Consider the following 16,714-nt stretch of genomic DNA (forward strand, 5'->3'; position numbering starts at 1 on the left):
AAAAAAAAAAAAAAAAAAAAAAAGAAATATTTGATGGTTCTCAAAATGAACACACCACAAGCACTTAGATCTGTCATCACATACAAAATGTTAGTGTATTTTAGGACAAGCATTTCAAACGAAACTTTCACAGGATTAGTGATATTTTTAGAAAATAATATGTGTAGCCAGGTGCAGTGGCTCACGCCTGTAATCCCAGCACTTTGGGAGGCCGAGGAGGGCGGATTACCTGAGGTCAAGAGTTCGAGACCAGCCTGGCCAACATGATGAAACCCTGTCTCTACTAAAAATACAAAAATTAGCTGGGCATAGTGGTGTGTGCCTGTAATCCCAGCTACTAAGGAGGCTGAAGCAGGAAAATCACTTGAACCCAGGAGGTGGAGGTTGCAGTGAGCCAAGATTGTGCCATTGCATGCCAGCCTGGGTGACAAAGGCAATATTCCATAAGAAAGAAAGAAAAAGAAAGAAAAAGAAGGAAGGAAGGAAGGAAGGAAGGAAGGAAGGAAGGAAGGAAGGAAGGAAGGAAAGGAGGGAGGGAGGGAGGGAGGGAGGGAGGGAGGGAAGGGAGAAAGAAAGAGGGAGCGAGCGAGGGAGTCTAAATAATATGTCATCTCCTTGCATACTTCAACTAACTACAAATGAATCATGAATTTTTACTGTCCACCTTTCCAGCCAGTCAATGAGGAACAGGAAGAGGATGGGGCCCCAGTTATCTCTGAGCCACACAGCTCCCCCTGCCATCTTGGTGGTGCTCCTGGGTTCTGTGTGGTTTCCTACCAGAAGATGAACTCAACCAGATTAAATCCCACTCTCAACTTCCACCTGTGGACCTGCTGAAACCCCAGGGCCAATTGTTGCCAGAATTGTTATCTGTGCTTGTCAGGCCCAGAAGGGTCTTCTTCTAGCCTCTAGGTAGATATGGCCTTAGTTCTCCTAAGGGAATCAGTCCATTTGCATGATCCGGGTGTCTATAATGTTGTCATTTTGAAAATGCTATATTAAGGGAATCACATGGAATGTAACCTTGCAAATGTTTTTTTTTTTTTTTTTTTTTTTTTTTTTTCCACTAAGCATAATTCTATGGGTATTTATTCAGGTCACTGCATATATCAATAGCTCTTGCTGTGTATTGCTAAGTAGTATTCCACGGTATGGATATACCAATTTGTTTAACCATCATCACCCATTAAAGGACATCTGGGTTTTTTTTCTTTTTCTCACATTTTGCTATTACAGATAGTAGCTGATATCAACATTCATTATAGGTTTTGGTGTAAATACAAGTCATCATTTCCCTAAGGTAAATGTCCAGGTATGAAATTGCTGGGTCTTATGGTAATTCCATGTTTATTGTTTTAGGATACTGACAAACTGTTTTCCAGAGTGAGAATCCCATTTTACATTCCCACCAGCAACGTATGATTTCCTAGTTTATCCACATCCCCACATTTGGTGTTGTCACTGTTTTTTATCTCGGCCATTCTGATAGTTGTGTAATAATATCTCATTATGGTTTTAATATACATTTCCCCAATAGCTAATGATGTTGAATATCTTTGCATGTGCTTAGTAGCCTTCTGCATAACTCCTTCAGTGAAATTCTCTGCATATCTTTTGCTCATGTTCTAATTGGATTGCTTGTTTTATTTTGGCTTCATTTATTCCTTCTGTAGCACTTTCTTTATTTAGATATGAGTTTCTGACCTATATAATTTTCCTTTTCTCTGAAGAACTTCTTTGAACATCTCTTGCAAAGCAGGTATACTCCATTTTTTAATGCATAGGAAATTTTCATTTCTCCTTTTTTTTTTTTTTTTGTTTTTTTGAGATGGAGTCTTGCTCTGTCGCCCAGGCTGGAGTGCAGTGGCACAATCTTGGCTCACTGCAAGCTCTGCCTCCCTGGTTCACACCATTCTCCTGCCTCAGCCTCCCAAGTAGCTGGGACTACAGGCACCCACCACCACGCCCGGCCAATTTTTTGTATTTTTTTTTTTTAGTAGAGATGGGGTTTCACCTTGTTAGCTAGGATGGTCTCGATCTCCTGACCTCGTGATCTGCCCACCTCAGCCTCCCAAAGTGCTGGGATTACGTGGGATTACAGGTGTGAGCTACTGCACCGGGTTTTTTTTTGTTTTGTTTTGTTTTGTTTTTGAGACAGGGTCTCACTCTGCCACCCAGGCTGGAGTGCAGTGGTGAGATCTCAGCTCACTGTAAACTCCACCTCCCCACTTCAAAGGATTCATCTGTGTCAACCTCCCGAGTAGCTGGGAGTACAGGCGAACCATCACGCCTGGCTAAGTTTTATATTTTTAGTACAGACAGGGTTTCGCCATATTGACCAGGCTGGTCTCAAACTCCTGACCTCAGGTGATTCACCCACCACGGCCTCCAAAAGTGTTGGGATTACAGGTGTGAGCCACCGTGCCTGGCCTATTGCTCCTTCACTTTTAAAAGGATGATTTTGCTAGACACAGAATTCTAGGTTCATAGGTTTTTCTTTCAACAATTTAAATATTTTAGAATATTCTTTTCTTGCTTGCATACTTTCTGAAGAAAAGTTTGATATAATTCTTACCAAGTAAGGTTACTGTTGTTTTATGAGTTTTTCTATATATTCTAGATACTAGCCCTTTGTCAGCTATGTGCTTTGCAAGTAATTTCTCCCACTCTGTAGTTTGTCTTTGCATTCTCTTAACAGGATCTTTTAAGAGTAAAAGTTGACTGGGCATGGTAGTTCACACTTGTAATTCCAGCACCTTGGGAGGTTGAGGCAGGAGGATTGTTTGCATCCAGGAATTTGTGACCAGCCTGGGCAATGTAGTGAGACTCTGTATCTACCGAAAAAAAAAAAAAAATCAGCTGGGTGTGGTGGTGCGCATCAGTAGTCCCAGCTACTCAGGAGGCTGAAGTGGGAGGATCACTTGAACCTGGAAGGTCAAGGCTGCAGTGAGCCATGATCTTACCACTGTATTAAGCCTGGATGACAGGGTGAAACCCTGTATCCAAAAAAAAAAAAAAAATTATTAATTTTGATGAAGTCCAATTTACCAGTTTCTCCTTTTTTTTATGACTCAAGTTTTGGCCAATGTGGTAAAACCTGGTCTCTACTAAAAATACAAAAATTATCTAGGCGTGGTGGTGGGTGCCTGTATTCCCAGCTACCTGGGAGGCCGAGGCAGGACAATCACTTGAACCCAGGAGGCGGAGGTTGCAGTCAGCCGAGATCGTGCCACCGCACCCCAGCCTGGGTGACAGAGTGAAACTCTATCTCAAAAAAAAAAAAAAAAAAGTTTTATAGTTTTACATTTTACAGCTAAGTGTGTAATCCATTTTGGTTTAATTTTTGTATAATATGTGACACTTAGGTCAAGGTTCTTTTTTCTTTTTTTTTTTTTTTTTGTCTATGGCTGTCTCACTGCTTCAGCATCATTTGTTGAAAAGATTATCTTTCCTCCATTGAACTGTTTTTCCAACTTTGTCAAAAATCGGGTGGGCATATTTGTGAGGATCTACTTCTGGGTTCTCTATCATGTATCATATATCTATGTATCTGTCCCACTTACCAGTAACACATAGTCTTGATTACTGCAGCTATAATAAGTTACTTAAAATCAGGTTGACTGTTTGCTCTCACTTCATTCTTTTTTTTTTTTTTTTTTTGAGACAGAGTCTTGCTCTGCCGCCCAGGCTGGAGTGCAGTGGCGCCATCTCCGCTCACTGCAAGCTCTGCTTCCTGGGTTCACGACATTCTCCTGCCTCAGCCTCCTGAGTAACTGGGACTACAGGTGCCTGCCACCACGTCAGGCTAATTTTTTGTATTTTTAGTAGAGATGGGGTTTCACCATGTTAGCCAGGATGGTCTCGATTTCCTGACCTTGTGATCCGCCCACCTTGGCCTACCAAAGTGCTGGGATTACAGGCATGAGCCACCGCACCCAGCCCTTTTTAAACATTGTTTTTAGCTATTTTAGTTCCTTTGCCTTTCCATATACATTTTAGAATGATCTTGTCTACATCTATAAAGAATTTTCCTGAGATTTTGATGGGAATTGCATTAAACATATATATCAGTTTGAAAAGAAACGGTATCTTTACTGTGTTGAAACTTTCACCCCATGAGTACAGTTCGTCTCTTCATTAATTTAGATCTTTTGATGTCTTTCATTAACATTGTGTACTTTTCATAATTTAAATAATGTACGTTTTATTAGATTTCATTTCCTTGATTGTATTGCATTTTTAATTAGTGATCACAAGTTCATAGCTAGTTCATACAAATATGATTGATTTTCGTATTTTAGCTTGTATTTTGTAATCTTCCTGAACTCACTTGTTACTTATAAGAATTTGTAGAGTCCTTGGAATTTCCTTAGTAATCACGAGTGGTGACAAAAGACATCTTCACCTTGTTCCTGAGCTTACGTGGAAAGCATTTCAATCTTTTATCATTAAGTGTAATATCAACTATGGGATTTTTTGCAGACACTCCTCTTCAAGTTGAGGATTTTTTTTGTTTTCCTGTTTCTTGAAAGTTTTTATCATGAGTGGATACTGAATTTTGTGAAATGCTTTTTTTACATTTAGTGATATGATTTTTATTCCTTACTATGTTCATATGGCAGATTACATTGACTGAGATTTTAATATTAAAAAAGCCTTGCATCCCTGGAGTAAAACCCACGTGGTCACGGCATATAATTCTTTATATATATTGCTGAATTATATATGCTAATGTTTTGTTAAAGATTTCTGTGTCTACATTTATGAAGCATATTAGCTTACAGTTTTCTTTTTTGTACTGTTTTTGTCTGGCTTTGACATCAAGATGATAATACTAGCTTCATAAAATTAGTTTTATGTGTTCATTGAGTGTTCCTTCCTCTTCTGTTCGCTGAAAGAGAGTATATGGATTTGCTCTTAATTCCTCTTCAAATATTTGGTAGAATTATCCAGGAAAACCATCTGGGCCTGAAGATTTCTGACAGCTTTTAACTTATGAATTAAATTTCCTTAATAGTTATAAGGCTATTCAAATTACTTATTTTATATTGGGTAAGGTTGTGGTCATTTGCAGTTTTCAAGGAATTCATCCATTTCCATAGCTATATACCCATCTACACACATCATTTATCTGCGTAGAGTTAGCAGTGTTCCTTTACAATCCCTTTGATGTCTGCAGGATCCATAATGGCATTCTGTTTCATTTTTGATATTGACAATTTATGTCTTTTTATCAGTCTTGCTAGATGTTTGTGAATTTTATTGATCTTTTCAGAGAATCAGCTCTTTATTTTATTTTTTTCTGTATTTTCCATTCCATTCTATTGTGCTTTTAACCTTATTATCTCCTTCCATCTTCTTGGTTTTGGTTGATTTTACTCTTCTTTTTCTAGGTTCTTGAGGTGGGAGGTTAGCTTATTGATTTGAGGTTTTTTCCTCTTCTCTAATATATGCATTTAGTATTATAAGTTTCCCTTTCAGTGGTGCTTTAGCTGCGACCCACAAATTTTGATTTTATTTTTATTTTCATTCAGTTCAACTGATTTTTAAATGTCCTTTGCAATTTCTTCTTTGATGCACAGATTATGTACAAGTATGTGGTTTAGTTTTCAAGTGTTTGTTGATTTTTGTTTTCTTTTAACTTTTATTTTGGGTTCAAGAATACATCTGCATGTTTGTTACATAGGTAAACTTGTGTCATGGGAGTTTGTTGTACAGATTATTTCATCACCCAGGTATTAAGACTCATACTCATTAGTTATTTTTCCTGATCCTCTCCCTCCTCCCAACCTCCACTTTCCAATTGACCCCCAGTGTGTGTTGTTCCCCTCTTATGTTTCCATGTGTTCTCATCATTCAGCTCCCACTTGTAAGTGAGAACATGCGGTATTTAGTTTTCTGTTTGTGTTCGTTGGATAAGGATATTCATATTCCAGCTCAATTCATATTCCTGCAAAGGACATGATCTCATTGTTTTTTATGACTGCATAGTATTCCATGGAGTATATGTACTACATTTTCTTTATCCAGCTACCATTGATGGGGGTTTAAGTTGATTCACTGTCTTTGCTATTGTGAATAGTGCTGCAATGAACATATGTGTGCATGTGTCTTTATGATAGAATGATTCATATTCCTTTGGGTACACACCCAATAATGGGATTGCTGGGTTGGATGGTAGTTCTGTTTTTAAGTCTTTAAGGAATCACCACACTGTTTTCTACAATGGTTCAACTAATTTACACCCCCCACGAACAGTATATAAGCGTTCCTTTTCCTGTGCAACCTTGCCAGCAACTTTTATCGTTTTTTCACTTTTTAATAATAGCCATTCTGATTGGTGTGAGATGGTATCTCATTGTGATTTGGATTTCTCTAAAGATCAGTGATATTAAGCTTTTTTCTCATATGCTTTTTGGCTGCGTGTATGTCTTCTTTTGAGAAGTGTTAAAGTTCTTTGCCCACTTTTTAATGAGGTTTTTTTTCTTGTAAAATTTAATTTCTTTATAGATGCTGGATATTTGACCTTTGTCAGATGCATTGCTTGCAAAAATTTTCTCCCATTCTGTAGGTTGTTTACTCTGTTGATAGTTTCTCATACTGTGCAAAAGTTCTTTAGTTTAATTAAATCCCATTTGTCAATATTTGCTTTTGTTGTGATTCCTTTTGGGATCGTTGTCGTGAAATTTTTGCCCATTCCTATGTCCAGAATGGTATTCCCTAGGTTGTCTTTCAGGATTTTTATAGTTTTGGGTTTTACATTTAAGTCTTTAATCCATGTTGAGTTGATTTTTATATATGGTGTAAGGAAGGGGTCCAGTTTCAATTATCAGCATATGGCTAGCCAGTTATCTCAGCACTATTTATTGAATATGGTGTCCTTTCCCCACTGATTGTTTTTGTCAGGTTTGTCAAAGATCAGATGGTTGTGGGTGTGCAGCCTTACTTTTGTGTTCTCTATTCTGTTCCACTGGTCTATGTGTCTGTTTTTGTACCAATAGTACCAGGCTCTTTTGGTTACTGTAGCCCTGTAACATAGCGTGAAGTCGGGTAGCGTGATGGCTCATATTGGCATCTACTGATTGTCTTTTTTCGCTTAGGTTTTTTTGTTTTGTTTCGTTTTTGAGACGGAGTCTCGCTCTGCCACCAGGCTGGAATGCAGTGGCATGATCTTGGCTCACTGCAACCTCTGACTCCCTGGTTCAAGCGATTCTCCTGCCTCAGCCTCCCAAGTAGCTGGGATTACAGGCACACACCATCACGCCCAGCTAATTTTTATAGTTTTAGTAGAGATGGGGTTTCACCATGTTAGCCAGGATGGTCTTGATCTCCTGACCTCGTGATCCGCCTGCCTCATCCTCCCAAAGTGCTGGGATTACAGGCATAAGCCACTGCGCTCGGCCTTTTTTTCACTTAGTTTGAGACCTTCTTGGATATTGGCATGACAGGTGATTTTTAATTAAAGCCTAAACATTTATTTATTGTTATGCAACTCCAGATCTTATTTAAACCTTCTATTTTAGCTGGCTTTCTCTGACACCACTCTGCTAGGGGCAAAATGGGGCATCACCTCATTACTGCCCAGTGCAGATAGACATCCAACTTGCCTACTGACATCTGAGGGAAGACTTCTCTTTACCAATGGGTGGGAATAAAAGTCCAGGGTTCAGGCTGGGCACGGTGACTCACATCTGTAATCCTAGCACTTTGGGAGGCTGAGGCAGGCAGATCACCTGAGGTTAGGAGTTCAAGACCAGCCTGGTCAACATGGTGAAACCTCATCTCTACTAAAAATACAAAAATTAGCCGGGCAAGGTGGCACACATCTGTAATTCCAGCTACTCGGGAGGCTGAGGCAGGAGAATCACTTGAACCCAGGAGGTAGAGGTTGCAGTGAGCCAAGATCACACCACTGCACTCCAGCCAACAGAGCAAGGCTCTGTCTCAAAAAAAAAAAAAAAAAAAAAAAAACAAGTCCAGGGTCTCCCGGTTGTCTCCACTGACCTCAAAGGGCAGGAAGAGGCTCATTACTGGCAATCTGGGATAAAATTCCAGTTCCCTACTTTGTTTTCTCTGATGCCACCCTGGTGGGATTGTTGAGATACCTTGTTAGGATCTCGTAAGAATGGAAGTGTAGCCAGGCGCGGTGGCTCAAGCCTGTAATCCCAGCACTTTGGGAGGCCGAGGCGGGCGGATCACGAGGTCAGGAGATCGAGACCATCCTGGCTAACACGGTGAAACCCTGTCTCTACTAAGAAATACAAAAAACTAGCCGGGCAGGGTGGCAGGCGCCTGTAGTCCAGCTACTCGGGAGGCTGAGGCAGGAGAATGGCGAGAACCTGGGAGGCGGAGCTTGCAGTGAGCCGAGATCCGGCCACTGCACTCCAGTCTGGGCGATAGAGCGAGACTCCGCCTCAAAAAAAACAAAAAACAAAAAAAAACAAAAAACAAAAAAAAACAAAGAATGGAAGTGTAGGTTCCCACTTAGCCTTTGCTTTTTCTAGTTGGGGTTGGGGACCATAGTTTTTTTCTGTGGTGTTTGGCTGGAGTAGACTGTTATTGTCTAAAAGTTTTCTGTCTGGGTAGGCTGCCCCTTTCCTGGTCCTTTGATTAGAGAAAGCAGGCTTTGTTGGGGATGTTGTAGTCTATGCCTGCTGGCACTTGTGTTGATGGATTCTTCAGTTCCAAGTCCTCTGAGTACGTTTTAGATGTTTGTTTTATATGTTAATATAATGCCTAGGTTTTTAGTTGTAACATTTTAGCAGGAATGTGTGCCCCTCCAAATCTCATGTTGAAATGTGATCCCCAGTGTTGGAGGTGGGGCTTAGCTGGAGGTGTTTAGGTTATGGAGGCAGATCCCTCGTGAAAGCTTGGTGTCCTCCTCACAATAATGAGTTCTCACTCTATTATTTGACATGGCAACTATTAGTTGACATGAAAGCTAGTTACTTATTTATTATTTATTTATTATTATTATTATTTATCGAGATGGGGTCTTGCTCTGTTGCCCAGGCTGGAGTGCAGTGGCTGATCTCAGCTCACTGCAACCTCCACCTCCTTGGTTCAAGTGATTCTCCCACCTTAATCTCCTGAGTAGCTGGGACTACAGGTGGATGACACCACATCCTGCTAATTTTTGTACTTCTAGAAGAAATGGCTTTCACCATGTTGGCCAGGCTGATCTCGAATTCCTGACTTCAAGTGATCCACCAGCCTCAGCCTCCCAAAGTGCTGGGATTACAGGGGTGAGCCATGGCTCCCAGCCGAGAGCTGGTTGTTTAAAACAGCACGCATCTCGCTTGTTCCTTCTCTCACCATGTGATACATCCACTCCCTCTTTATCTCCTGCAATGAGTAAAAGCTTCCTGAGGCCTCTCTAGAAGCACACACTGGCACCAGGCTTCTTGTACAGCCTGCGGAACTGTGAGCCAAATAAACCTTTCTTCTCTATAAATTACCCAGCCTCAGGTACTCCTTTACAGCGACACAAAATGGACTAATACAAGGAAGAACAAGAAAAGTATGTCTATTACATATTCTTGGAAGCATAATTCTATAGCAGACTTTTAGAGAAAGCTAATAGTCTCTCCAACACCAGGAAACTACATGAGGTGCAGATAGAAAAGAGGAGCAAGGACTGTCCAGGAGACTCCCATGCCAAGAGGAAAGAGGAAGAGGAACTAGCAAGAAAGATTGAGACGGTACAGCTAGTGAGATAGGAGGAAAAGCAAAAGAATGCAAGATATATAGTAAATGACTTTTTAAAGAATAGTTTCAGTGGGGACAGAATTCTAACTAGAAGAGATTTAAGAAATAACCAGAACAAAGAGAAAGAAATGAGTTACCAAGGACTATATATTGTGTGATTCCATTTACATGAAATGTCCAGAATGGACCAATCCTTTTTCTTTCTTTTTTTTTTGACACGTAGTCTCACTTTGTTGCCTAGGCTGGAGTGCAGTGGTGCGATCTTGGCTCACCACAACCTCCACCTCCCGGGTTCAAGCAATTCTCCTGCCTCAGCCTCCCAAGCAACTGGGACTACAGGTGTACGCCACCATGCCCGGCTAAGTTTTGCATTTTTAGTAGAGACAGGGTTTCACTATGTTGGCCAGGCTGGTCTTGAACTCCTGACCTAGTGATCCATCCACCTCGGCCTCCCAAAGTGCTGAGATTACAGGCGTGAGCCACTGCACCCGGCCTCAAACTAGGCCAATCTGTAGAGGTAGAATTAGTGGTTACTTACGGCTGGGATTGGGCAGATGAGTTGCAGTGGGGAGAGGGGTTGTTGAGGAAATAGAGATGGAAAGTGACTATTAATGGGCACAGGGTTTCTTTATGGGGTGACGAAAATATTCTAAAGTTAGATTGTAGTGATAGTTGCACAACTCTCAGATATTATTTCACATTGAATTTTACACTCTAAGTAGGTGAACTGTATAGTATGTGAATTATATTTTAATACAATTATGAAGGAAAGAAGGAAGGGACATATTGGGGAAAATGTGGAATTTTTATGTAGGGCTAATCTGTCTTACATACAGAGTGCTAACAATCCAATAGAAAAAAATGGGTAAAAAACAGAAATAGAGAAGTATATGACAAGATGCTTAATTCACAATAATAAAACTATAAACTAAATTACATTGAAATAACATGTATTTCCTCTGACTGACAAAATTCCAAAGTTTGGCAGCACTTAGCAAGACTTTAGGGTATCAGGCACTCTCATACATTGTTAGTAAGGGTATAAATTGGAACAATCCTATGGAGAGAAATGTAGCAGTATTTATCAAAATTACAAATGCAGGCTGGGCACGGTGGCTCACGCCTGTAATCCCAACACTTTGCGAGGCTGAGGCAGGAAGGTCACTTGAGGTCAGGAGTTTGAGACCAGCCTGGCCAACATGGTGAAACTCCATCTCTACTAAAAATACAAAATCAGCAGGGTGTGGTGGCAGGTGCCTGTAATCCCAGCTACTTGGGAGGCAGAGGTTGCAGTGAGCCAAGATCATGCCACTGCAGTCTAGCCTGGGTGACACAGTGAGACTCCATCAAAAAAAAAAAAAAAAAAAAAAAAAAAACGATAGAAAATAGTCCAGCATATTTTTAAGCTGATGGACGATGATCCAGACATTTAGATTATTTCTGCCTTTTGCTGTATTACAGTGCCTTTTAAATACCTCTGTTATATCTCTTTATCTGTTTGTATGTTTCTTTTTCCATTAGATAAAAAAAATTCCTTAGAAGCAAGGGCCATCACTCCTCATCTCTGTATCTCCTGCTGCTAGCATGGTGCTGACATAAGGCAGTGTTCAGCATATATTTGTTCAAGGATGTTGTTGAGGGCTCTCCCCAAGACTTGTCCACCATTTGAATGAATCCCAAACACCTCAGCACCAACTTCAGGCTTCCGTCCTGCACCAAGGTGCACTTGTGTTGGAATTCTCAGGAAAAACTCCCAGAAGCAGCATGACTGAAACCAGGCAGATGGCAGTGCTCATAGCGAGAAGCACCTGAGCAAAGTCAGAGATGCTGGCATAATGACGAGGATGAGGATGGTGGTGGTGGTGATGATGAGGATAGTTAACATTTATTAAGAGTCTACTATGTACCAACAACTGTTTAACTTCTATCATGTATTAGTTAATTCCTGACAAGAAGTCTATGAATAAGGTATCATCTTTATCTTACAGATGGGGAAACTAAGACAGGAATAAGTTGCCCAACATCACATAACTATGAAGAAATACAAATACATGAGACCAAAAGAATATATATAGTGCCTTGATACAGAGACTTGATCTCACACAAAAAAATAGGTTTACTCTTGCACTTTTTCTGACCTCCCCTCTTCTTCCTATCTACCCAAGTCTTTAATAAATATATGCCAGATTTTGGCCGGGCGCGGTGGCTCAAGCCTGTAATCCCAGCACTTTGGGAGGCCGAGACGGGTGGATCACGAGGTCAGGAGTTCGAGACCATCCTGGCTAACACGGTGAAACCCCATCTCTACTAAAAATACAAAAAAAAAAACTAGCCGGGCGAGGTGGCGGGCGCCTGTAGTCCCAGCTACTCGGGAGGCTGAGGCAGGAGAATGGCGTAAACCCGGGAGGCGGAGCTTGCAGTGAGCTGAGATCGGCCACTGCACTCCAGCCTGGGCGACAGAGAGAGACTCCGTCTCAAAAAAAAAAATAAATAAATAAATAAATAAATAAATAAATATATGCCAGATTTTATTTTCTGCAACTTTGCAAAAACATTCCTTCGTCCCTGACCCAAAGGGTGAGAAATCTATTGTAATTCTTGCTACTGGATATAGCTGCAGACATAATGCCAAGAAATTTTCCTAGATTCAGTTCTTTGATTTAACTTCCTTTTCCAAACACAGCTTGGCATGTTCAAAATTAGTTTCTTCCTTACCAGTAGGAATTGTCCTTGAAATTTAGTTTTTTTGTGTCTAAAATGACCTTTTTTTCTTCCTGTTTCCTTGATTTGGGCCAGAAAGGAGACAGCTTACTAAAATGCATGAACTTACTTCCTCCCATACTACTCTTAGTTTCTGTATTTCTACCTCCCTTTGGAAAATATTCTTGTTACCCGAAACACTTGAAAGAAAAACTCATATAATTACCAGTGAGTTAGCGGTAAATTTACCTATACTGATTGCTCTTAGGATTACTCTATTTTTATTTTTTGAGACAGGGTCTAGCTGTGTGGCCCAGGCTGGAGTATAGTGGTGTGATCATGACTCACTGCAGTCTCAACCTCCTGGGCTCACGCAATCCTCCCACCTCAGCCTTTCCAGAAGCTGGGACCCAAGCAGCTGAGGTGATAAGTGAGCACCACCCATGCCCGGCTAATTTTTTAAAAAATTTTTTTGCAGAGACAAGGTCTCACTATGTTGCCTAGACTGGTCTTGAACTCCTGGCCTCAAGCAATCCTCCCAGCTCATCCTCCCAAAGTGCTGGGATTATAGGCATGAGCCACGGTAACCGGCGTGGGATCACTAATTTAATGCTATTGAATACAGAGAGGTAATTCTGTTTAGTCAGTATCTTTGTGGCTGAAAGACTCCACCTTCAGGCCCTGTTATGGGCTGAACTGTGTCCCCCTAAAAATGCATATGGTGAAGTCCTAACCCTCAGTACCTCAGAATGTGACTGTATTTGGAGATAGGGTTTTTAAAGAAGTAATTAAGTTAAAATGAGGTCATCAGGGTGGGCGCTAATCCAATGACTGGTATCCTTATAAGAAGAGATTAGGACCGACACAGAGGAAAGACACAGAGAGCAGATGGCAGCCTATAAACCAAGGGGAAAACCTCAGAAGAAAGCAATCCTGCTGCCATCTTGATCTCAGACTTCTGGCCTCCAGAATTGTAAGAAAATTAATTTCTGGCTGGGCGAGGGGGCTCATGTCTGTAATCCCAGCACTTTGGGAGGCCGAGGGGGTGCAGATCACTTGAGGTCAGGAGTTCAAGAGCAGCCTGGCCAACATGGTGAAGGTGAAACCCCGTCTCCACTAAAAAAATAGAAAAATTAGATGGGCATGGTGGCACCTGCCTGTAGTCCCAGCTACTTGGGATGCTGAAGCAGGAGAATTGCTTAAATCCAGGAGGTAGAGGATGCAGTGAGCCGAGACTGCGCCAATGCATTCCAGTCTGGGTGACAGAGTGAGACTCTATCTCAAAAATAAATAAATTTCTGTTGGTTAACCCACCCAGTCTGTGTTATGGCAACCCTTGCACACTAATACAGGCCCTTACTCAGAGCCCACCTTTCTCAACGTGTCAACACTGAGCTTTCAAATCTATATGCCGGGCGGGACACGGTGGCTCACCCCTATAATCCCAGCACTTTGGGAGGCCAAGGTGGGTGGATCACCTGAGGTTGGGAGTTCAAGACTAACCTGACCAACACGGCGAAAACCCATCTCTACTAAATATACAAAAATTAGCCAGGCACGGTGGTGGGTGCCTGTAATCCCAGCTACTCAGGAGGCTGAGACATAAGAATAGCTTGAACCCGGGAGGCGGAGGTTGCAGTGAGCCAAGATCGCACCATTGCACTCCAGCATGGGCAACAGAGCGAGACTCTATCTCAAAAAACAAAACAAATCAAATCTATATACCCAAGAGTCTACTGAACATCTCCACTTATCACATCGACACTTCACATTCAGTGTGTCCAAAGCAGCACTCTCATCGCTCTCTGCATGCCTCTCTTCCTTATGTCACTGACAGCACCCCCATGACAAGCCAGAAATCCAGTTGTCATTCTGAATTTTGCATTCTCCCTCCATTCCTACCTCCTATTACTTAAAAAGTTCTATCCAGACTGCCTCTTAAATCTTAATTTCTTAGTTTGTTTTTTACTTTCAAAAATTTCAGATCCAAAGAAAAGTTGAAAGAATAATGAACAGCTTATAACCTTCACCAAATTCACAATTTATTAACGTTTTTTCTATTTGCTTTTTTTTTTTTTTTTTTTTTTGAGAGGGAGTTTTGCTCTTGTTGCCCAAGCTGCAGTGCAGTGGTGTGATCTCAGCTCACTCCAACGTCTGCCTCCTGGGTTCAAGCGATTCTCCTACCTCAGTCTCCCCATTATTTGGGATTACAGGCATGCGCCACCACGCCCGGCTAATTTTGTATTTTTAGTAGAGACAGGGTTTCTCCATGTTGGTCAGGCTGGTCTCCACTCGACCTCGGGTGATCCGCCTGCCTCGGCCTCCCAAAGTGCTGGGATTATAGGTGTGAGCCACCATGCCCAGCCCACTATTTGCTTTCACATTCTCTTTCCACATATACTTTTGCTGTGGAACCATCTGAAAATAAATCACAGACCAGCTGCAGTGATTCACACCTGTAATCTCAGCATTTGGGGAGGCTGAGGCAGGAGGATCACCTTAGGTCAGGAGTTCAAGACCAGCCTGACCAACATGGAAAAACCGCATCTCTACTGAAAATACAAAATTAGCCAGACATGGTGGTGTGCAATTGTAATCCCAGCTACTGGGGAGGCTGAAGCAGGAGAATCGCTTGAACCCGGGACGCAGAGGTTGCAGTGAGCCAAGATTGTGCCATTGCACTCCAGTCTGGGAAACAAGAGCGAAACTGTCTCAAAAAAAAAAAAAAAAATGTTAAAAAAAAAAAAAAGAAGATAAATCATGGCTGGGCTCAGCAGCTCACGCCTGTGATCCCAGCACTTTGGGAAGTCAAGGCAGGCAGATCACCTTAGGTCAGGAGTTCAAGATCAGCCTGGCCAACATGTTGAAACCCCGTCTCTACTAAAAATACAAAAAAATTAGCCGGAAGTGGTGGTGTACACCTGTAATCCTAGTTACTTGGGAGGCTGAGGTGGGAGAATCCCTTCAACCTGGGAGGCAGAGGTTGCAGTGAGCCAAGGTTGTGCCACTGCACTCCAGCCTGCATGACAGAGCAAGACTCCATCCCAAAGAAAAGAAATCACAAACATCACGATATTTCTCCTATAAATACTTCAGCATGCATCTCCTAAGAATAAGCCTTCTCTGCTATATGTCTTCAATATCGATGTTGCAATGGAAGCTCTAGCCAGAACCACTAGGCAAGACAAATAAATAAAGATAAAGGGCATACTAACTGAAAAGGAACAAGTAAAATTATCTTTATTTTCAGATGACATGATCCTATATGTAGGAAATTCCAAAGAACCCATAAGAAAATTATTAGAGCTAATAAATTTAGCAAAGTTTTAGAGTTACAATCAACATGCTAAAATCAGTTATTTCTATATACCAGCGACAAACAATCTGAAAAGGAAATTAAGAAAACACTTTCACTTACAATAGAATGCAAAATAATAAAATACCTAGGAATAATATTAATGAGGTGAAAAACTTGCACACTGAAAACCAAAACATTGCTGAAAGAAAGCAAAGACCTAAATACAGTCATGCATCACTTAATGCAGGAATACATATTCTGAGAAATGCATTGTTACATGATTTCATCATTGTGTCAGTATCACAGAGTGTACTCATACAAACCTAAATAGCATATAACCTACTACACACCTGGGGTCTATGGCATAGCCTCTTGCTTCTAGGCTACAAACCTGTACAGTATGTTACTATGCTGAACACTGCAGGCAATCGTAACACAATGGTATTTTTGTATCTAAACATAGAAAAAGTACAGTTTTTAAAAATGGTATAAAAGATTTAAAATAGTACAACTGCAGAAAGCATTTATCATTTGTAGCACCAGAAGTTGCTACAAGTGAGTGGTGAGCCAGTGAGTGAGTGGTGAATGAATGTGAAGGCCTAGAATATTATACTACTGTATACTTTATAAACAATGTATCCCTAAACTCCACTAAATTTATAAAAAATATTTTATATCCGTAACAATTAACCTTAGCTTATTCTAACTTTTAAACTTTATTAATCTTTAATTTTAAAAAACTTTTTGACTCTTTTGTAATAACAATTAGCTTAAGACATATACATTTCTACAGCTATACAAAAATATTTTTTCTTTGTATCTTAATCCTATAGACTTTATTATTTAAAAAATTTTTTTAAAACATTTTTGTCAAAAACTAAGACACACACATTAATCTAGGCCTAGATAGGGTCACGATCATCAAGGTGTCACTAGGTGATGGGAATTTTCCAGTTCCCTATCTTATGGGACCAATGCTGTATGTGTGGTCTGTAATTGACTAAAACT

The sequence above is a fragment of the Piliocolobus tephrosceles genome, chromosome 14, assembly GCF_002776525.5.
Source record: "Piliocolobus tephrosceles isolate RC106 chromosome 14, ASM277652v3, whole genome shotgun sequence".
Taxonomy (NCBI): Eukaryota; Metazoa; Chordata; class Mammalia; order Primates; family Cercopithecidae; genus Piliocolobus; species Piliocolobus tephrosceles.